The sequence below is a fragment of the Lissotriton helveticus genome, chromosome 7 (assembly GCF_964261635.1).
Source record: "Lissotriton helveticus chromosome 7, aLisHel1.1, whole genome shotgun sequence".
NCBI classification, from domain to species: domain Eukaryota; kingdom Metazoa; phylum Chordata; class Amphibia; order Caudata; family Salamandridae; genus Lissotriton; species Lissotriton helveticus.
This window is the reverse complement of record NC_136068.1, coordinates 1,353,799,005-1,353,821,145: the sequence shown is the minus strand read 5'-3', so window position 1 is coordinate 1,353,821,145 and position 22,141 is coordinate 1,353,799,005. Positions and strand designations below refer to the sequence as shown.

At 46.4% G+C, this 22,141-nt stretch overlaps 1 protein-coding gene across 2 annotated transcripts in view; it reads right to left on the bottom strand.

Annotated features, from left to right (window-relative positions):
- The window catches only part of NDEL1 (nudE neurodevelopment protein 1 like 1), a 337,126-nt gene that overhangs the window by 85,183 nt on the left and 229,802 nt on the right, over positions 1-22,141 (bottom strand). The window lies entirely within an intron of this gene.

Here is a 22,141-nt window from a genome sequence, read left to right as displayed (position 1 = left end):
TGTTCCACCACTCAAACCCCAGGCAGAAGGCTTGTTTTGATATTCAGAATGATGAGCGCTCTGTTCATAGTGTTGATCTTAGTATTCCTGAATAATACATGCCATCTTACATTTTAGCTTTTAGAGAAAGACTATAGTGAGGTCTTAAGATGGAAGTGATAAGGTCCGATTTTCGTTGCTCCTGTGACCAGTTAGACAGCAACATTAAGGTTGGTGTATGGGTGCCACAATAGTTTTAAAAAGGTTCAAAAGGAAAGCATTGTATCTGAGAAGAAGGGAGAGAACAAGAGCCTGAACTATTGGTCAGATATCAGAATATGGATGGAGAGTTCTAGCTTCTTGAGCAGATAGAGTTTGATAGGAGGTAGATTGTCAGTTTGGCAATGTGCTTAGTTAGAATTTGATTTTAGTCAATGATGAAGTAGAGTGACATTGCTTGAGGGACCAGAGAAGGGTAGCTAACCAGGGGGTGTAGGATGTTGAGACATTTTTGGACTAAAGGCAGAGAGGCTGGTCAAGAGAAGTAGGAATCTATTTTGGGAGGGTTAATGTTCAAGAGAACTTGGTTTGATTATTTAGGAAGGATTATTAAGATTTATTTTGAGGAAGGATTTTAGGCCTACAATGTTGGTCAGACTTTAGGTGCAGGTGAGAACCATCAGTGTATTGAGGCGTAGAGAAAGGTGCCCCTTATTATTATGACCAGGTGTTCCATACATATGTTGAAATGATACAGTGAAAGTATAGAGCCTTGTGGAACTTCACAGGGGACTGCTAGAGAAGCTGCTTCAAAGATGTTCCCTTGAACAAATTGAGATCTCAAGGTGAAAGAGGTTGGTAGGGCCCTTTCATTTCAGGACTTAAACAGCACCATGTACCCTGCAAATAAATTGCAATTAAACGTTGCAATAGCTATTAAGGAAGGTATTCCTAGATTCACACCCATACTAGTTGCTCCCTTTCCACAAATATTATTTAAACAAGCATCAGGACTGCTACAAAGTCTGGCGTTAATATGCTGCACTACAATCACAGTTACACCGCTCAACTGGCAATCACAGGGTTGTAATCATTTAGCTCTAGTTTATTAGGAATAGGAGACCAAACGAAGAAAGTGTGTCTGCTTGCTCTGGTACAATGGAACACAGACAAATCAAGAGGGCTTCAGAACAGTAAAGAAGCATGTGAGCGGTCACGTAGAGGACACGCAAAACGTATGTATTCAGGACAAGTGCAGCCAGCAGATCTGCACCATGCAAGTATCTCACACAAGATCAGTTTACTCACTGGCAACCTGTGGCTGAAGTCCAACTGGTGTTTAACAGATGCCCACTATGTGATACTAGTGCTTTTACCAATATGAAGGTAAGTTTGGTGTTAATGAACAAGTTACTTACCTTCGGTAATAATATATCGGTAAGAGACATTTTTTAGTTATAGATTCCTTACCTTAGAATTACCACCAGGTGTCAACTGGATCCAGAGAATTTTTCTTCAGCAGTACACGTGCGCGTCGTTAAGTGGCGTTGGTCAACTCTGCGTTTGTCGTTGGCATCGTGGCCGCCGGAATGACGTCGCGGTATCTTAGACGCCGCCGTCAGTTCTTTACACAAGATTCCATGCCAGAAGCGCAGAGCCAATGAAGACACAGACCACTGGGCCCTGAAAGGGAGTTCCTTACTCTGGAAGTCAGAATGTAGATTGGGGAGAATGGGTGGGGCGGTAAGGAATCTATAACTAATATATGTCTCTTACAGATGTATAGTTACCGAAGGTAAGTAACTTGTTCATCTGAAAGAGACTATTAGTTATAGATTCCTTACCTTAGAATAGACTGCCAGGCAATACCAACCCCGGAGGTGGGTCTGTGAACTAAGTTCACACCAGAAAGTCCTGGAGAACTGAACGGCCCAAGAAGCAGTCTCTCTGGACCGGACTATCCAGGCAGTGATGCCCACGTGGCTGCCTGGCAGATGTCACAGAGGGGGACTCCACATCCCAAAGCAGTAGTGGCTGCTGTTGCCCTGGTGGACTGGGCACGCAGTCCTACTGGAGGCTCCTTTTTCACTAAGGAGAAAACATCTTAATCCAAAGGACGACCCATCAATAGATGGTCCGTTTTTGCACAGCCCGACCTTTCTTGGCGCCCACATAGCCAACAAAGAGTTGATCGTCCACCCGCAATTATTTCGTAAGATCCACATAAAATGATAATGCACTTTTTGGATCCAGACGGTGGAGTCTCTCCTCCTCCTTGGAAGGAAACGGGAGCGGGAAGAATGTGGGCAAAGTGATAGTCTGTCCTATGTGGAAAGAGGAAACCACTTTGGGAAGAAAAGAAGGTCTAGTTCGAAGAACAACCTTGTCTGGATGAACATCAAGGAAAGGAGGTTTAGAAGAAAGAGCCAGAAGCTCACTCACTGCGAGCAGACGTGATGGCAACCAAAAAAGCAGTCTTTAAGGTCAAGGGAAAAGCACAAAATCTTGCTGAGAGAGTACAAGAAGAAGATAATTGAGGAAAAACAGGCCTATTTCTCCAACATAACGGCCTCCCTCACTTCCTCAAGGGAATTGTTTAAGATCGTGGACTCCCTGTGTACCCTTCAAACTCCTGACCCGGTAATTGGGTCTCAAGAATTGTGCGATAAGATCTCGCAGTTTTTTCATACTAAAATAGCGGATATATATACCTCTCTGGAAACTCAGGGACCTTCTGGATCCCCTTCCTGTCTCCATCTCTTACGGACTATCGGCCAAAGGACTCCTCGAGTAGTCTGTCTAATTTCCCTCTCCTTACTCTGCAACAGTTGGACTTGCTCCTGAATAGGACTAAATCTGGCTCCCCACTGGATCCCTGCCCCGTTAGGATCCTGAAGGATTGTAGGGAAGTTCTACTTCCCCTCCATCTGGAAGTGATGAACCTTGCTATAAGGGAGGGCATTTATCCAGTGGCCTGGAAAAAGGCAGTGGTCAAGCCTTTGCTGAAAAAGCCGTTATCAGACCCAGAGATATTGAAGAATTATCGTCCAATATCACTGCTGCCGGCCTCAGGAAAAATGTTGGAAACTCATTTAAACCTTTATCTAACTGCCTTTCTTGACTCTTCGGGCCATATGTTATGTAATACGTTTATGATTCTGTTTTTACGAATCGAAATAAAGTTTTCTAAAACGAAATGACTCTTCGGGCCTTCTGGACTCATCGCAGCATGGGTTCAGGAAGCACCATAGCACCGAGTCAGCCCTCACGGTGGTTGTCAACAATATCCGTACAAGGGTTGATCAAGGGCAGACTACTTTACTGGTCCTGTTAGATCTGACAGCAGCTTTTGATACCCTATCTCCCTGCATTTTAACATCTCGTCTTAGGGAGATGGGGGTAGAGGGCTCTGCACTTAATCTGCTGTCCTCCTTTCTTAGTCAGAGAGAGCAGAGGGTTAAGTTAGGAGAGTGTGTGTCCCCTTCCAAACCTGTGTGCTGTGGGGTACCACAGGGGTCGGCTTTAAGCCCCACTCTTTTTAACATATATGTGGCCCCACTCGCCAGGCTGGTAAGATCTTTTGGGATGGAGGTGGTGTCATACGCCGATGACCCCCAAATCCTGGTCTCGCTTTCCCACCCGGCGAGTACCTCCGTTCTCAGCTTCAGGAACTGCACGGAGGTAGTTTCACGGTGGATGATTTGCAACTCACTGAAGCTGAACGGAGAGAAAACCGAGGTTTTGATCTTTGGGAGAGACCAGGATTCCTGGTCAACTGATTGGTGGCCCCCATCCCTGGGAGAGTGCCCACGGCCCACTAAATCCGCCCGGAATCTGGGCGTGATGATTGATACCTCTCTTGCTATGGACCAGCAGGTAAACAGGACGGTTTTCACCTGCTGGGGCGTCATCAGGACCTTGAGGAAAATTACTCATTATCTCTCCCTGAAAGCCCGTAAACAGACTGTAGTGGCCTAAGTCATCTCCCGGTTAGATTATTGTAACGCACTCTACTCGGGCATTAATTTAGGCCTGATACAACGGCTGCAGGCGGTACACAATGCGGCAGCAAGGTTCATCCTTGATGTACCCAGCCGCTCATCTGCTACTCTTGCCAGGAAGAGTCTGCATTGGCTCCCGATTCAGGCTAGGATCTCTTTTAAGATCCTTTGTCTTGTCTACGGGGCACTATTTGGAGAATGCTCAGAAAATATTCGATCCCTACACGCCCTGTAGAAACCTGCGCTCCTCCAGTAAGAACCTCCTGACGGTCCCCCGGGTTAGGAGAGTCAGGTGGGGTGGTAGGGCCTTTTCTGTTCTAGTCCCTAGGCTGTGGAACACTCTTCCCGCGGAATTAAAGACACAACCTGCCATCGTTCCTTTTAGGAAGGCATTAAAAACATGGCTATTTTCAGAGGCATACCTGTAAGCTAGCGCCTGGTTCACATATCTTGGATTTATTTTTGTTAGGCGCCTTCATGCCCATGGGCTAAGTCTGCGCAATATAAGACTGCATTCATTCAGAGTCTGAGAGGACAATTATGTAGTGGCTCGAAAGGAGGACCATAAGGCAAGTTAAGACCAGATTCAAGTCCCACTGGGGCATTACGAAAGGAATAGGAGGAAAGAGGTGAGTAATGCCCTTAAGAAATCTATTTACAATAGGGAACTTGAAAAGAGAAGGCTGATCAGGAAGGCGAAGAAAGCCGAAATGGCAAAAGATAGCTTAAGTGTGCGCAGAGCCCTGCTGGGCCAAGGAAAGAATGATAGAGGAGCGGAAAGGGGATCCACAGCCTTTGCTGTGCACCATGCCATTAATTTGTTCTATGTACAGGCGTATCCCGTTTTAGTGGAGGGACGTCTCGCTGCCAAGATGAAGTTACAAACTTCAGGAGGAAGGTCAAAAGCTGTCAACTGTCGCCGTTCACTCTCTATGCAAGAAGGTGGAGGCTGGACAGGTTCGGGTGGAGGACCGTCCCCTGTTGCTGCAACAGAAGATCCTCCCAAAGAGGCAGTCTGATCGGAGGATCAAAGGCCATGTTCAATAGCTCGGGACACCAGACTCTGCGTGCCCAATCCGGAGCCACAAGAATGACTTGGGCCAGGTAGCGCTTGATCTTCTTCAGCACTCTGGGCATAAGTGGTACAGGCGGAAAGGCGAATAGAAGACCACAATTCCACTTGCGACGAAAAGTGTGCGGAGCGAGTGCCGCCTTGGAAATTCCAACATGCACAACTGCTGACTATGCGCCTTCTCTTCGGTGGCGAACAGATCTAACCAAGGCTCTACCCACTGCTGAAAGAGACCTTGCACCACCTCTGAGTGAAGCCGCCATTTGTGAGCCATCATGCACCGGCAGCTGAGTTTGTCCTCCCTGGCATTCAGGGAACCTGTCAGGTGTTGTACCACCAGGGATATGCCCTGCCAGCCACGTCCAGGGGTGGAGAGCCTCTTGGTACTAGTGTCCACGGACCACGGACCACCCCGTTTGTTGCAGTACCATATGGCGGTGGTGTTGTCCGTAAACACCTGCACCACTCTTCCTTTGACAGAAGGAAGGAATGCTTTATGTGCAAGACGAATCGCCCAGAGCTCCAGCAGGTTTATGTGGAGCCCAGACTCTACTGGAGACCAAAGGCCTCTGATCCCCGCCACTCCCATGTGGCCGCCCCATCCCAGAAGCGACGCATCTGAAACCACTGTGAAGTCTGGTTGTGGGAAGGGAGAGGATCTATCGTTGACCCAACCCTGGTTCGTTAGCCACCACTGCAATTGGTGTGTTGTGCCCTCCGAGATCTGGACGACATCTGAAAGTTTCCCGGATGCTGCGCCCACTGGTAGTTCACCTCCCAATGCAGAGCCTGCACATGCCACCTGGCATGATCCACCAGCAGGATGCAGGAGGCCAAGAGGCCAGCAGCCACAAGGTCAATCTCACTGAAACACGGGACAGAGGCTGAAACATTGGTATCATAGCCCTAATATCCCAGACTCGCTGCTCACGAGGATAAGCCCGAAACTGTGCTGCTCCAATAAAAAGGAGCTTCTGAGACGGAATCAGGTGTGACTTCGGCACGTTGATAGTGAACCCCAGCGAATGCATGCGGTCAGCCACAGTCTGGAGGTTGGAGACGACAGCCTGGGGAAGCCCACCTTCAACAGCGATACGTCGAGATACAGGAAGATTGGAACCCCTGATCTGCGCAGATGAGCTGCAACCACCACCATCACTGTCGTGAACACCCGAGGGCGCTAGTAAGGTGAAGGGGAGCACGGTGAACTGAAAATGCTTGTGGCCTACCGTGAACCGTAAGTAAGGCCTGTGAGCTGGCAGGACGGAAATGTGGAAGTAAGAGTCTTGCAAGTCCAATGCTACCATCCAGTCTCTATGGTCGACCTCAGCCAATGTAAAAATGTTGAACTTCTCCTTCCAGAGAAAGCGATTACCGTCCCTGAGATCCAAGATAGGATGCAGGTCTTTGTCCTTCTTGGGCACCAGGAAGTAGTAGGAGTAACAACCACAACCTACTTCTGGGACAGGGACTTGCTCAATAGCTCCCTTGGCCAAGAGAGCCATAACTTCCTGAAAGAGAAGGGCCAAGAGATCCTTCGACATGCGATGTAGTGTTGGTGGCATGGAGGGAGGGGTAGTCTTGAAGGGGAGGAAGCAGCCCCTTTGGACTATCTGCAAAACCCACCTGTCCACCAGGCTATTATGCCAGTTGGGGGAGGGGAGGGCGGATCCTTCCACTCAATGGCAACTGGTGGCCCCGAAAAGTCAGACTAGGAAGACTTAGAGGCTGCTGCACAGGGGTCACTCGTGGACTGGCCTGCCCGATGGACCCCAGACCCAGGGCGTTGGGTCCTAAGTCCCCATTCGCGCAGAGGCTGGGTAGCTTGCGCCAGCCTGTGGCCCTGGGTGGAATGTGGTGGGGAACCCCTTCCGTAGCCACGAAAGGCGCGAAAGGCAGACTGCACAGGACGAGAGATGACCGTAGCTCTAGAATCCTTGAAGCACTCGAGGGCACTGTTCGCCTTGTTGCCAAACAGGCGGCGGCCATCAAAGGGCATGTCCAAAAGAGTAGATTGGACATCCCCAGAAAAGTCAGTGGATCTCAGCCAGGCATAGCCCCTTAGGGCTACTGATGTAGAAATTGTTCTACCCAGCGAGTCGGTAGTGTCCAGCCCATATCAGATGGCGAACTTTGCAGCGTCTCGTCCCTCCGCGACTGCACGGGTGTATGGGGCCCGGGCCTCCTCCAGGCACTGTGGCAGCACTTGCGCAAGCGTGTCCCACACAGAGTAGGTGTAACTGTCCAAAAGACATTCGGTGTTCACTGACCATAGTCCTAAGCTATTCAGAAAAGGGGGTGGTGATGAACAGAGTGTCTGAATTAAGCAGACCACTCTTACCCAGTCCAAAGATCAGGGCTTGATCCATCACCGTTATTTATCTCACTGCCCCATCCCAGCTCAGAACCTGGCTATATGCAAATTAGTCTGTCCCTGGCCCAGTGCATCATGGGAATAGGGCAGACCAAACTACCAAGCCAATTCTTCACCAGAAAGGAGACAAGCTACCCCCTTTTCTGAATCATTTATTTTGTCCACCATAAGCGTGGAAGGGTATACTCAGATGTGAGTCCCTTGCTCATTGCACCATCAGGATTCAAGCAAGCCGGGCCGACGACGCCTGAAATGGCAGAAACCGGTCCCCGGAAGCTTGTTTCCTTCCCAGTACAAGAATTGGCTTGGTAGTTTGGTTTGCCCTGTTCCCATCATGCACTGGGACAGGAACAGACTAATTTGCATATAGCCAAGTTCTGAGCTGGGATGGTGCAGTGAGCTAAAAAACGGTGATGGATCAAGCCCTGATCTTTGGACTGGGTAAGAGTGGTCTGCTTAATTCAGGCACTCTGTTCATCACCACCCCCTTTTCTGAATCATAGTCCTAAGCTGGCGGAAGAAAACATCTTCCCAAGATCGTCCAGCTTCTTGTCTTCCCTATCTGGGGCAGCAGAAGGGAACATGCTTTTGGATGTTGAGGATTGGACCACCAAGCTCTTGGGGGTAGGGTGTTGGGTGAGGAAAATTCGGTTGCCCGGGGCCAGGCAGAGTGGCATTGGGCAATCATCGTATCCATAAGAGCCCCGGTGCTGGGCCTGGATCAAGTGCCCAGAAGGATGTCTGTGAGGGCCTCATTGAACGGCAGCAGGGGCTCCGAAGAGGTCGCTGCCAGCTGAAGCACCTCAGTCAGGAGATTAGTCCAGACTGCCACCATAGGAAGCTCAAAGCCCAAGGCCTCAGCCGCCCTACACAAAACTACAGCATAAGAGGCTCCCTCCTCTGTAGCCAAGGTAGGGGGAGAAAGCATGTCCAGGTCTGGGGGGGGGGGGGTTGGGGGGGGGTATCCAGACCATTGGCCTCACCAAACTCCTCTCCAGTCCAGCTCTTCATTTTGGTCTGGCAAAGGGTCAAAAGACCCCTCCCTCCTCAGGCTGCCACTCAGGGCAATAGGGAACGCCAGGGTAGAACTGTGTTACAAAAGTACTAGTCGGCGCCAGTCCAGTTCCTTGTCCCATTCAAGGGGGAGGCCGTGGTTGATGCTGTCCAGGGACACAACCGGCTTCAGAAGTGGCGGAGGAGTCATAGGGATTGGTGCCGGGGGAGGCATTCTTAGGTCAACCGGCAACGATCCAGATCCTAGCCTGGATCCCTGGGGCCTCAGGGGCTGAGGCAGGAGCCGCCAGAATGGTTAGAGCCCCAGCAGAGTCCACGGGGCCCGAAGGCACGCCGGCGGAGTCGGACTGCCCGAATATTGAGTGGAGAGCTTCGTAAAACGCACGAAGATGGGCAGGGGACGCCCCGGGTCCCAGGAAGGGCGGGGGGGGGGGTTGGGTTTAAGAGGGGGAGCTTGGAGCCATCCCAGCAGGCTCGGCGGGCAGAGCCGAATGAGGACTACCTTCCGCGTCCCACATCGCGTCGGCCGGCGGACGGGGAGAAGGCGAAATGCGATGGTGCTTCTTCACCTTCTTCTTGTTCTTCGACTTAACCGAAGACGAAGACTTTGATGGTGTTGATTCCACGACCTCCCTCTTTACCAGGACCTTGAGCGGCTCGGAGCAGACTGCCGGGCTTTCAGAAGCTTCCATGACCACTCCTGCAAAGACTTTGAGTTCATGGTCCGACAGTTGGAGCACGACTTCGGGTCGCGCTCACGCTTCAGGCACCAGAGGCACACAAGTTGGGGGTTCGTGACTGACCCCACTTAAGAGAAAGTAGCCAAACTATTTATTTGGCCCCCTTCCCACACCTTGTTTGTAATATGTCGGATTGGCCACCCAAACTTTTTGTGACGCAATCCAGACATTAAGTAAATCACACTGCCACCATTTCACTCTTCACAACACAAAAAAACAGTTCCGCAGTAACTCTGGCATCAAAGCAAACCGGGGAGGCACTCTGCCTCTCTCGGTGGGGCCCAATGATGAAGCATGTCACCAACCAAGTTAGCGAGTGAGGGCCTTCTATATAAATCTAAATAGATTTATAGATCTATCTCCATGCTCCCTTTCTTGATGTTACAGTAGTCACAATCTTTCATTGTTTATACTACTGACATCAAATTGTGACAGGAGTCACAAGGTTTGAAGCCGGTCTGACAATGGGACATCCCTACGTGCAGCAGGAGTCTAACAACTCGAAAAAGATTTCGACAAAAGTAAAAAAAGGTTAGTCAAAAAGTGACTAAGGCTACCGCTCTGTCCGGATCTGCGCTGGATGGCGCGGAAAAAGAACTGCAAAACACACAAGATGATGGACGGAATGTTGCACAATGGCAAAACATTCACCCCGAGTCATAGATCTGGGTTTAATCCATCGTTATTTTGCTCACCAAGCCACCCCAGTTCAGACATGGCCATATGCAAATCAGTCTTGACCCTGTGCCTCATGGGAACAGTCCAGCCCGAACTGTGGGAAGGGTATGCCCAGACGTGGGTCCCGTGCTCACTAAGCCACTGAAGTCAAGCTATCCTGGTTGAAGACGGCTGATAGCCAGAAACCGGTCCTAGGATGCTTGATTCCGGTCCAGGGAAGACATGGCTTGGCAGTTCGGGCTGGACTGTTCCCATGAGGCACAGGGTCAAGACTGATTTGCATATGGCCATGTCTGAACTGGGGTGGCAGAGTGGGCAAAATAACGATGGAATAAACCCAGATCTGTGACTGGGGGTGAATGTTTTGCCATTGTGTAACATTCCGTCCATCATCTTGTGTGTTTTGCGGAAAAAGAACTGACATCAGTGCACAGGGGCGGCGTTTAAGTGGATACCACTATGTAATTCCGGCGATCAAGACGACAACGACTAATGCGGAGTCGATCGACCATTCCCACCTACCGACACGCAGGGGTACTGCTGAAGAAAAATTCTCCAGATACAGTCTGACCCCTGGGGGTAATTCTAAGGTAAGGTTTATAGTCACTTTCAGATAGTAACACTAACATTTTCAGACATCACAGGATCAGCCAAAAGCCACTGACTACCAAATGTAAGTCTTGGTCCAAGGATGATCCTGCAGAACGAACACATTATTTCAATTTCAAAATGTTATTGGTCATCCAACAAGAGAGTGAAGCAAGACATCCCCGAATTTCAAGGTGAAAGTCCGAGTTACTACTGCTTTGTTCTATCAGGAATAGAGTATCAAAAGGGTACGTATAAAACACGAAGCCAAAAAAATACAATTAAAGCAACTAAAGGGGTCATATAAGTGTTAAACTCCACAGACCACACACATGTTCTTAACTAAGCAAAGCCAGTTTTTTTTAACTTTCAAAAATAAAAATTCACGGAAATCCTGATAAGTTTTTTTTTTAAAATAAGACCCTGTTAGCATTATCTACGCTAGAGCTCTGTGTCAAAAAGTTAAGCAATGTTTATACCCTTGCTATAGTGGTCGTCAAGGAGTTCACAATGTCAAGGTCATTCTGTTGCAGTTGCCATTTTCTCAATATAAAACCCTTTCCTTCTTTCAAAGAGTTCACAATTTTAAACTGGACTCTACGTAATGAGTAGATGAGTCCAAGGCTGAGTCAGAGGGGTGTTGTGGGCTAGAAATTAGGAACGGAGCAAAGCACACAAAAAAATCTGTGTCCAAACAATGTTTTTTCTTTAAAAATTAAAGTTCCCTAACGCAAAACAACTAAATACAATAAGTAAGTCAAGAAAGCACTGTTCCCCTAGGGGGAAAGCTAGGTTCGAAGTGGATACTTTATTCCTTGGTGCCCTTACACATCCTAATGGATGCCAAACTTCATCATAGGGCGTGCTCCTCGTCAGAACGGCACTGCCATTTCCTATGGGCCCAGTGAGAGGGCTTTTTATTTGAGATCCGTTCAGTGTTTAGCCATAATGATGAAGGTGTGCGTGAGGATGCAGAATGTGTAGGGTGGAGTGAGTGCAAATAAAGTGTCAACCGAAATACAACTGTCTAAGGGATACCAAATTCATTTTAATAGAATGTTTTTCTTGGCTGAGATAAAAACAATGAAAAGAGGGCTATCACAAGGGCTCAATGACTCAATCAGGCCCCTTAGTCGTGTTTCAGGCGAGCAGAGGTCGGGTAGGTCTCTGGCGATCTCCACGCAGGAACACACTTTTAGCAGCAGTGCGCAATCCTCTGCTTCTCACATGAGACCTAACAGATTGATTCAAAATGGTTGGACAATCTTTTACGGAGGTATTTTCCTATTTTCTGGCACTACACATACCTCTCTAGGTGTAGGATAGGAATCTTCTAGGTCCAGAAGAAACGCCAAGGATCGGGTTGGACCAACAGGCATGAAGCACGTCAATCTCAAAAACACATTAAGGCTAGATTGGTCCATTGAGCCATCATGATAGCACTCTTTTCACAGTTTTCCTCACTGCCAAGGGAACCATCATATTAAAATTAGCGTGGTATCCCTTAGACAGTTATTTTGTTTGACAATTTATTTGTACTCTCCCCACCCTACACATCACACACACATCCACACACTCCATCCCCTCCCCCCCTCCCCCCATCCCTCCCAACGCCCACATTGTTATGGTGAAATACTAAAAAGATCTCCAATAAGGAATATGCTACTTTCCAGTATGCATCTGTTCTTGGCATAGAGGGCTGCAGAGTGCTACATTTATGAATAGATCCCCATCTGGTGTTGGGCTCGGATGATTGCCCTTATTTTTCTCTTGGAGAAGTCTTTTGTAGTCACGAGGCTGGTGACTCCTCCCTTGGGTGATAGTGCGCATGGGCATCGGCTCCATCCTTAGATTGTTTTGCCATAGTAGGGTTAGATGGAGTAGTATGATAGAATACAGAAAGAGATGGCCATGTAAGTGTATCTAAATAAGATAATTTTGGAACAGACACAGGTTTCCGGGGAGGCAGGGAGGGCATGTACCACTCTGCAGCCCTCTATGCCAAGAACAGATGCATACTGGTAAGTAGAATATTCCGTTCGAGGCATATGGGCTGCAGATGGTACATTTATGAATAGATTACACAGCAGTTACCTCCCTAGCGGTGGTCACCAGTGTCTGTTGCAACAGTTTGAAATAAAGCTTTTAATACAGCCTGCCCCACATTTGTCTGTTGTCTTGCCTGCACGTCAACACAGTAGTGTTTTGTGAAGGTATGCGATGTAGACCAAGTTGCTGCTTTGCATATGTCATCTAGGGGAATGTTCCCTAAGAATGCCATAGATGCCCCTATTTTGCGTGTAGAATGAGCTCTAGGGGGAACAGTTAGTGTTCTCTTTGCCTTTATGTAACATATCTGTATACATTTTACAATCCACCTGGCAATACCTGCTTTAGAGATAGGGTTGCCCTTATGTGTTGGGGAAAACGCTACAAATAGTGGTTTGGTTTTTCTGAAAGTTTGTGTTGTTTCTGTGTAGTATAGTATTGCCCTTTTGACATCTAGTGTATGTAGGGCCCTCTCTGCTACCGTCTGTGGCTTTGGAAAAAAAATCTGGTAGTTCCACTGGCCGATTGATATGGAATGCTGAAATTACTTTAGGCAAGAACTTTGGGTTAGTTCTAAGAACCACTTTATTCTGGTGTAACTGTAGAAATGGTTCTTGTATTGTTAATGCTTGTAATTCACTCACTCTCCTGAGGGAGGTAATGGCTATAAGGAAGGCCACCTTCTATGTAAGAAATTGTATTTCACACCTATGCATAGGTTCAAAAGGTGGCCCCATTAGTCTGGTGAGTACTATGTTGAGGTTCCAGACTGGAGAAGGTGGTAGTCTTGGTGGAATAACTCTTTTGAGGCCTTCCATGAAAGCCTTAATTGCGGGTACCCTAAACAGGGATAGATGTTGCCTGTTTTGCAGGTATGCTGCTATAGCTGCAAGATGTACTCTAATGGAGGTGTAAGCAAGGTTCATTGCTGTAAGTGTAGTAAGTAGCAAATAATATTTTGCGTAGATGCGTCCAGAGGGTTGATGTTGTTACTGTTACAGTATAGAGCAAACCTTTTCCACTTTGCTGCATAGCAGGCTCTGGTGGTGGGACGTTTTGCTTGCTTAATAATTTCCATACAGTTTGGAGGTAAATTTAAGTATCCAAATTCTAAGACCTCAGGAGCCAGATCGCTAGGTTCAGTTGTTTGGCATCTGGGTGCATTATTTCTCCATGGTTCTGTGTAAGGTGCATGGGTGAGATTCTTAATTTTTGATGTGGCACCTGTGAGAGTTGTAGGAGCGTGGTGAACCACGGTTGCCGTGCCCACGTGGGTGCTACCAGTATCATGGTCATTGAATGCTGTTGCAGTTTTCGAACCACTAATGGAATTAGTGGGAGGGGGGAAAGCGTATGCAAATTTGTTGGACCAATTTATCCATAATGCATTGCCCTGCGACAGGTGGTGTGGGTACCTGAATGCGAAGCTTTGGCATTTTGCGTTCTGATGAGTGGCAAAGAGATCTATCTCCGGTTGTCCCCATCTTTGGAAGAATGGCTGCAGTATTTGGTTGTGCAGCTCCCATTCGTGTATTTGTTCTGACTCACTGCTTAAGATGTCTGCTATCTGATTTTGAACTCCTGGAAGGTGTTCGGCTAACAGATAGATGTTTTGAGGAATGGCCCATCTCCAAATTTCCTGCGCTAGTCTGGATAGTTGGAGAGAGTGTGTCCCCCCTTGTTTTTGAATATAATACATCGCTGTCATGTTGTCTGTTCTGACCAGGACTGCTTTGTTGAGAATATGCATTTGAAAAGCTTTTAATGCTAGGAACGCTGCAAGTAGTTCTAGAGGATTTATGTGCAGTCGTTTGTGCTGTACACTCCATCTCCCTTGTACTGTGTATCTCTCCATATGTGCTCCCCATCCGGTGAGCGATGCATCCGCTGTTAGTACCACTTGTGGAATTGGTTCTAGGAACGATAGCCCTTTGGACATGTTTTGTATATTCCACCACTTCAGAGAGCGATGCGTGCGGTCGTCTACCAACACCTGACCTTGAGCCTGATTCCACTATGTTGCTAGACATTCTTGAAGCGGACGCATTTGTAGTTTGGCATATGGGACTAACAGTATGCAAGAGGACATCATCCCTAATAACTGCATGAACACTCGAGCTGTTAATGAGTGTTGCGGTTGAAATCTTTGAATTAGGGCGAGCATTGTCTGAATCCTGACTGGATTGGGGTATACTATGGCTTTTTCTGTATTTATAGTAGCCCCTAGATATTGTTGAATTTTGTTTGGTTGCAGGTGGGATTTTGTGTAGTTCACCCTAAACCCTAGCTGGTGCACCAGTTGAATTGTCTTTTGTGTGTTTTGAAGACATTCCTTTTGTGACTTGGCCTTTATTAGCCAGTCGTCCAAGTAAGGGAAGACATGTATTTACTGTCTTCTTAGGTGTGCCTCACCCACTGCTAGGCATTTTGTGAACACCCTTGGTGCTGTTGTGACTCCAAACGGAAGGCCCTTGAACTGATAATGTCGTCCTTCTATTACAAACCTGAGGTATTTTCTGTGAGCTTTGTGAATTGGGATATGAAAGTAGGCGTCTTTTAGATCCAGCGTAGAAAGAAAGTCCCCTTTCTTCAGTAAAGGAAGTACCTGTTGGAGCATGATCATGTGGAAATGTTCCGAATGTATGTATGCATTGAGAGGTCTAAGGTCTAGTATAGGCCTTAGAGATCCGTCTTTTTTGGAAATTAGAAAGTATAGAGAGTATACTCCTGATCTTTGTTGATGTTGTGGAACCTCCTCTATCGCATGCTTTTGTAGCAGTGATAGTACTTCCTGATTTAATAATGTTGGATGATCTTGACTCATTGGACGCTGTCTGGGGGGGATGTTTGGTGGGGTAGCAGTGAGTTCAAGGCAATAACCATGTTGGATAATTTGTCTCACCCACCTGTCTGATGTGATGTTTTCCCAGACAGGTAGGAACTGTGATAGGCGTCCCCCGACCAGTGTTGCATGGTCTGGGGGGAGCTGTATGAAGTCACTGTTTTGGGGTAGGAGAGTTGCGGTTGTTGTTGTTTCCGCGACCTCTACCCTTGTTGTTGTTACCTCTGTAACTGCCTCTAGAATTACCTTTGGGGGATGTTGGTGTAAAAGAGGTTGATTGCTGGCTTGTGCCTATATTCTTTGATCCGCCTCTATAGGTGGACCTACGAAAGGAACCTCTCTGAGATGGCTGTTGCAATGCTCCCATTGACGTAGCCGTTTCTGTGTCCTTTTTCATTTTCTCCAACGCCTCATCTTTGCCTGAGCCGAAGAGTGTTTTCCCATCAAAAGGCTGGTTCAATAAAGAAGTTTGTAACCCTTGTTTGAACACTGAGACTCTGAGCCATGCATGTCTTCTTAACATGATACTGGTGTTTATGGATCTTGCCGCAGTGTCTGCTGCGTCTAAGGCGCACTTAATGGAAGTGTTGGTTATTATCTTCCCTTCTTGTGTCAGCTGATCTGCCCTTTTTTGATGTTCCTTAGGGAGATGTGTATTCAGTTTCTCTAACTCATCATAATGAGCTCTATCATAGCGTGCAAGTAGCGCTTGAGTATTTGCTATGCGCCAGCTGTTTGCTTGGGATGCTACTCTCTAGCCAGAGCGGTACAAAAGGGGGTGGTGATGGACGGAGCATCTGAACCAATCAAACACTCACACCCAGTCAAAAGATGTGGGTTTGATCCATCACCGTTCTTTAGCCCACTCTGCCACCCCAGTTCAGACATGGCTATATGCAAATCAGTCTGACCCTGTGTCTCATGGGAACAGTCCAGCCCGAACTGCCAAGCCATGCCTTCCCTGGACCGGAAACAAGCTACAGAGGACCGGTTTCTGGCATTGCAGCCATCTTCAGCCCGGCTTGCTTGAATCCAGTGGCAAAGTGAGCAAGGGACTCACGTCTGAGCATACCCTGCCACACTTATGGCGGTCAAAGCGGTACAAAAGGGGGTGGTGATGGACATCCATCATCCCCTTTTGTATCGCTTTGTTCGCCCTAAGTGTGGCAGCGTATGCTCAGACGTGAGTCCCTTGATCACTTGGCCACTGGATTCAAGATAGCCTGGCTGATGAGGATTATGAATCCGAAACCGGTCCCAGGATGCTTGTTTCCGGTCCAGGGAAGACATGGCATGGCAGGATGGGCTGGACTGTTCCCATGAGGCACAGGGTCAGACTAATTTGCATATAGCCATGTCTGAACTGGGGTGGCTGAGTGGGCTAAAGAATGGTGATGGATTAAACCCAGATCAGTTGACTGGGGGGGGGGAGTGTTTGATTTGCTCAAACGCTCCGTCCATCATCCCCTTTTGTATCACTCTCTTGCCAGAGGTATCTATTAACTTGGACTCCTTGTCAGGAGGAGGAGCTTTTCCTGCTGTTAGTGAGTTCGACCTCTTACGAGCGTTTGAGACTACTAACGAGTCCAGAGGTATTTGCCCCTTAATAAATACTGGGTCTTTTGGGGCTGCCTTATACTTTTTGTCAATTCTTGGGTTTAACACCCTAGCCCTCACAGGATCTTTAAATATGTCTGATGTGTGAGTGAGGAGACCCTTAAGCATTGGTAGGGTCCCTGTAAATTTTTGTGCAGCAGGTAATGTTTCTAAAAGGAAATCTTCTATCTGAGGTTCCGCATGTAAATCTACCTTGTGGTATTTTGCTGCCCTATTAATCAATTGTGCAAAACCCGAATTATCATCAGGGGGAGAGGGTTTTGAGGGATACAGGTCAGGGTCATTATCATTATCATTATCTGACACTGCATCATAATCTTCCCATGGGTCTGTGTCTTCTGGGATAGTATTGTTATCATCCCTAGGAAGGTCCCCATCCCCTGTATCACTTTCTACATCTGTTTGAGGTGTAGATGGGCGTGGTGTAAAAGGTCGAGGGATAGCTGGCAGAGTATGAGGAAGAGGAGAGGAGGGTGTGTCCATAGGCTGTGGAGAAAGGGGAGGAGTTGTATTTGTCCCCATTGTTCTCTTCTTAGGAGGAGGAGCTTTGTCCTCCAACGGTTGAGTCTTCCTCTTTTTAGGTAGTTTTGCCCCCACCTTGCCAGTTTGTGGATCAATGAACAAAGTCTTTTGTTTTGGATCGGTTTGTTGCTCCTGTGTTGGTACCGAAGACTTTGGGTCCGATAGGTGCTTTTGCTTCTGTGTCTCGGTGTTATGTGTTTTCGGCACCGAGAGTTTGCTCGAGTCCGATTTTTTCGGTGTCGAGGGAGTCTGACGTCGAAGCATGTTTCGGTTTCGACATGGAATGTTTCGACTTCAAGCTCTCTTTTGTATGGAGCTTCGGTGTCGATGTCGACAGTTTCTTGGATCCGACATAGTGGGAGGCAGAGTGTTTCGGTTTCGTTGCCGAGCCAGAAGGCGGGGCGTCGGAAACTTTTTTCGGTTGTCTGACCGGGCTCGAAGGCGGGGTCGACACCAATCGGGGTCGGTTTTTTGGCAAAGGGACGCGTCACTCACGGTTTGATGATCGTCGACTTCTTCGACACCAGACTCGTCCGCTTCTGACCCCGACCCGTCCTCATCTTCTTCCTCCTCCTCGGGGTGTTCGGTCTCGAACAGTTCTGGGATTGCATCTGACTCCATCCTCGACATCTCGTGTCTTCGGGCTCGACGGTTTCTAATCGTCGACTTGGAGGAGAAAGCTGCACAGGCTTCACAATCCCTGGATTCGTGGTCAGGTGACAAACAGAGGTTGCACACCTCGTGTAGGTCCTTGTGTGGGAATTTAGCACCACACGTTGGACATTTCTTGAATGGAGTCCTTTCCATGGACTCCGGGCTGGACTACGTCAAGATAGGCCTCCCGGTCCCGTCGACGTAGAGTTGGAAATCTTTGGTGTAGACGTCGAAGCGCGTCGAAATGGGAATGAACTCGCGCTCGATAAACAATACCGTCGAATTGGAAAGGGAATACGCGCCGAAATATAACTTTTTTCTCGAAGTCGATCAGGAGTGCTTCGATCCTCATCCGAACCTGATGGCGGAAAAAAACAATCTAAGGATGGAGCCGATGCCCATGCGCACTATCACCCAAGGGAGGAGTCACCAGCCTCGTGACTACAAAAGACTTCTCCAAGAGAAAAACAAGTGCAATCATCCGAGCCCAACACCAGATGGCGATTTATTCATAAATGTACCATCTGCAGCCCATATGCCTCGAACATAGCACTTTCACAGGGTGCTTAGGCCATTGCAGCGCTAATCCCTCTAGAGATATCCGCATTTTCTGATGGCAGATCAACAAAAGGGACATATGTATTAAACCCTTCCCTACTGCATTTGTCAGATGGTTTAGAATGTACACTCCTTTGCTACTGTTTTTGCCAGCGTTCATATTGTAAAACCATTTTTGGTGGCATTTGTAGGAGAATTCACAATGTAAGGCTCCTTTATTTAGAGTCTGTCTATAGGTCCCAAAGTACAATCCTTTTCAACAGTATTTGTTAGAGTTGCAACCCCTCTTTTATCACATTCGTCTGAAGTTCATAATGTAAACTACCTTCCAACTGTATTAGTCACAGAGTTCACAATGTAAAACTCCTTCCTAATACATTTTATAGAAATAATAACACTCCCTCTATAGTGTTTGGCAAGGGTTTCACTATATAAAATCCCTGGTATTTATCAGAGAATTCACAATGTCAATGGCATTCCAATTATGCTTGAGAAATCCAGTTACAGGGGAGTCTGTAGTTAAGGGGAGTCTGTAGTTAAGGGCCCCAATTATGTAAATGGGGATATTTCTCCTTCAGTCTCTTGCAACCTCCATAACCTGGCCCATCAAACTGGGAACCAAGAACTTCCTTTTAGCTGTTCAATGATAGTGAAGCAATCTCGTCTAAGACTGATGATGCAGGTAGGGGATGTGGCCTAGAAAATCAAAGCTCAGCAACACACAAAAAACAACAATGAATAAATGTCCAGTCAATGTTTCTTTAAAAAATGAAGTCTTGTAATGAGCACACAACTAAATATTACGCACACAATTAAACATTTACAAGATTTCAAGTGGAATGAAAACTGAACCCCTCCTAAAGGGTGCTTACAGAATCGCAGGGAGCAAATCGTGTACCCCAAAGAAATATAACAGTGTAAAACTAAATGAGTCATTCGATCCTCTTCTAGTTATCTATGTGGTGCATGTGACAAAATACCTATCAATAGGCTCTAACCCTGAAAACCAAAAATGGCCTTTATGTTCCTATTTCTTGGGAAAGCTTTTCCGGATTAGCAAGATTACAGCTAAAGGCTTTGTCAAGTTGTTCAAATGGAAACTTACTAAAGAGACCTAGCAAATATATGTAGAACCAAAGTAGACACTCACATGAACATTAGGTCATTGTTTCAAAACATCAGGCATTTACTGTGGCCAGCTCTAAATAGGGACTGCTGTACTAAATCCCTTCCAACATCATTTGTCAGCGATGGCAATGTAAACCCCCCCCACCCAGTACATTTGTCAAACTATAGATTTAAACCCCTTTTGTTGGTGTTGGTCATTTTCACAAAGTTACCCCCCACCCCAAGTGTAATGTTTATAGAGTTTAATATAAAACCCTTTCCTATTGCTTTAGTCAGAAGGTTCATAATGTGGGCACTTGACTTAATGCCATGAGAGGATAGCCGCAGCAGCGTTGCGGGAAGCCTTACCACTCATTCTAAGCCATCCTCCACCTGGAACTGTGGCAGCTTTTATGATCCTCCCCGGCAGCACGGCAGGCAACTGACTGGGTGAGTCAAAGTATTTGATTTCATATTTACATTCTTTATGTCTTATTGTATTTTATGATATCTTTTAGGTTTATGAAATATTAACTGAATGAAGATTTTACTGAGTTTAGGAGTCACGCCCGCCATTTTAAGCTTCTAGTCCGAGGCAAATCGTACAGAGCATCACATGGAGGGGGCTATGCATTAACTGTTATGTATTCCACCTATATTACAGGTATTCTATCTACACTTACATGGACTGTATGATTTTTCTCACTTTTAATCACAACACTACTTTAAATAGTTCAATATGTTGTTTATTCAGTGTTATTTTAATATCAATTACTGAAACATTTCTATCCTGGATCCTTACACATTAACCTAACTTTGTTGATTATACTGGATATATTCCTGTGGAGAATTTGAACTTCTCTATTTCAACATGCATATTCCAACAAGAGCTATGCCTGGCTATAATCTATATGGAAAACACAGACTTTGAAATGTAACTCCCCTACTAGAGCATCACAATCAAATACTTCTAAGCTCTCTGACCGTAATCCATTCTCTGCCTCACTGAAAAGCATGGAAAAACCAAAGCCTGTATATTAAAACTCTTCACTAACATCCATCCAATCAGTTGCTCATCCTTCGGTTTAATGTTCTTCTGAATCGGGTTAAAAGCCAAGTGGTGCCTTAACTCTTTCTCCACATGAGAGCTAAAAAAAAAGTTCCTCATTCATCAGTCAAGTCACCTCCTATCTCCATGGAACTAATTTAGAGGAAATACGAGCCTTTGAGTCATATATGAAAGAAACTACTAAACGCCTGCAAATTTTGAATGATAAATGGTCTTTATTTGATAAGAGTCAAAAGTTTGACTCTTACAAGACACTTAAAAAATGACATCCCTACAATCCGCGGTAGTGAAATTAAGAAACAAACTGAAATTCTTGAAAATCAAAATTGGCAAAATAACCTTTGAATAATGGATTAGCGCAAGGCTTGGAAGGGTCATACCCGGTTTCTTTTCTTTTTTCAAGCTTTCATTCTCATCGTTCTTGGAATGCCAGAAATGACTTCTCTAAATATTCATCAAGCTCATTGACTTACTCACGACTCCTTGAACTTCGGCATCTTTTTAGACCCAGGTGTCATAATTTTTCTAGAATATACAGACATGTGGATCGTTTTTAGAGCAGCTACAAGGAAAGGTCACATCTCCTGGCTGGGATCCACCTTTTTCTTCTCACAGAACTTAACCAAAACTACTGCTGAAAGACAAATCTTTTGGGAGAGCCTTTCCGCTCTCAGACATCTCAATGCTACATTTGGATTATTTAATCATTGTCTATTTAAAGTCAGTTACAAAAAAGAAAACTACTACTAATGAAGACCCAGCTCTTCTACAGAAATGTATAGACAGTTGCAGAGAAGAGAAAATGGATGTGACAAGATGGTCTACTATTTAATCATTCATGAAAACATATGCATCCTTGATTTTGCTGATGTCCTTTTCTTCTGCATTGTCACTCATATTTAACATGGATTTGCATTTGTTTTCTTTGATCCCTACTTTTAGGTGGTGCACTTCGTCCCTCTGACTCCTACCCAAGTCAGTCGTTGTGGTTTGGCATGTCTCACAGACAGGTCCTGGAGACCAGTGTGTTGTCTCCCTCACGTGGTCTCACCATTCCGGTTTGTTCTTTAGGTATGTTTATGGTAATTTGTTTCTCATGTTCTTAGTATATCTATATCTCGTTCTTTTTCGGTTTTTCATCTTTACTTTTACTTAATTCATCTTATCCTATGTACATCAATGGCTTGTTGACATATTTCATGTATGTTTTGGTATGTATATTTACCTTACATTTTCAGCCTATATGTGTAGATTGTCAAGTTGATTCCTAAAGGGCA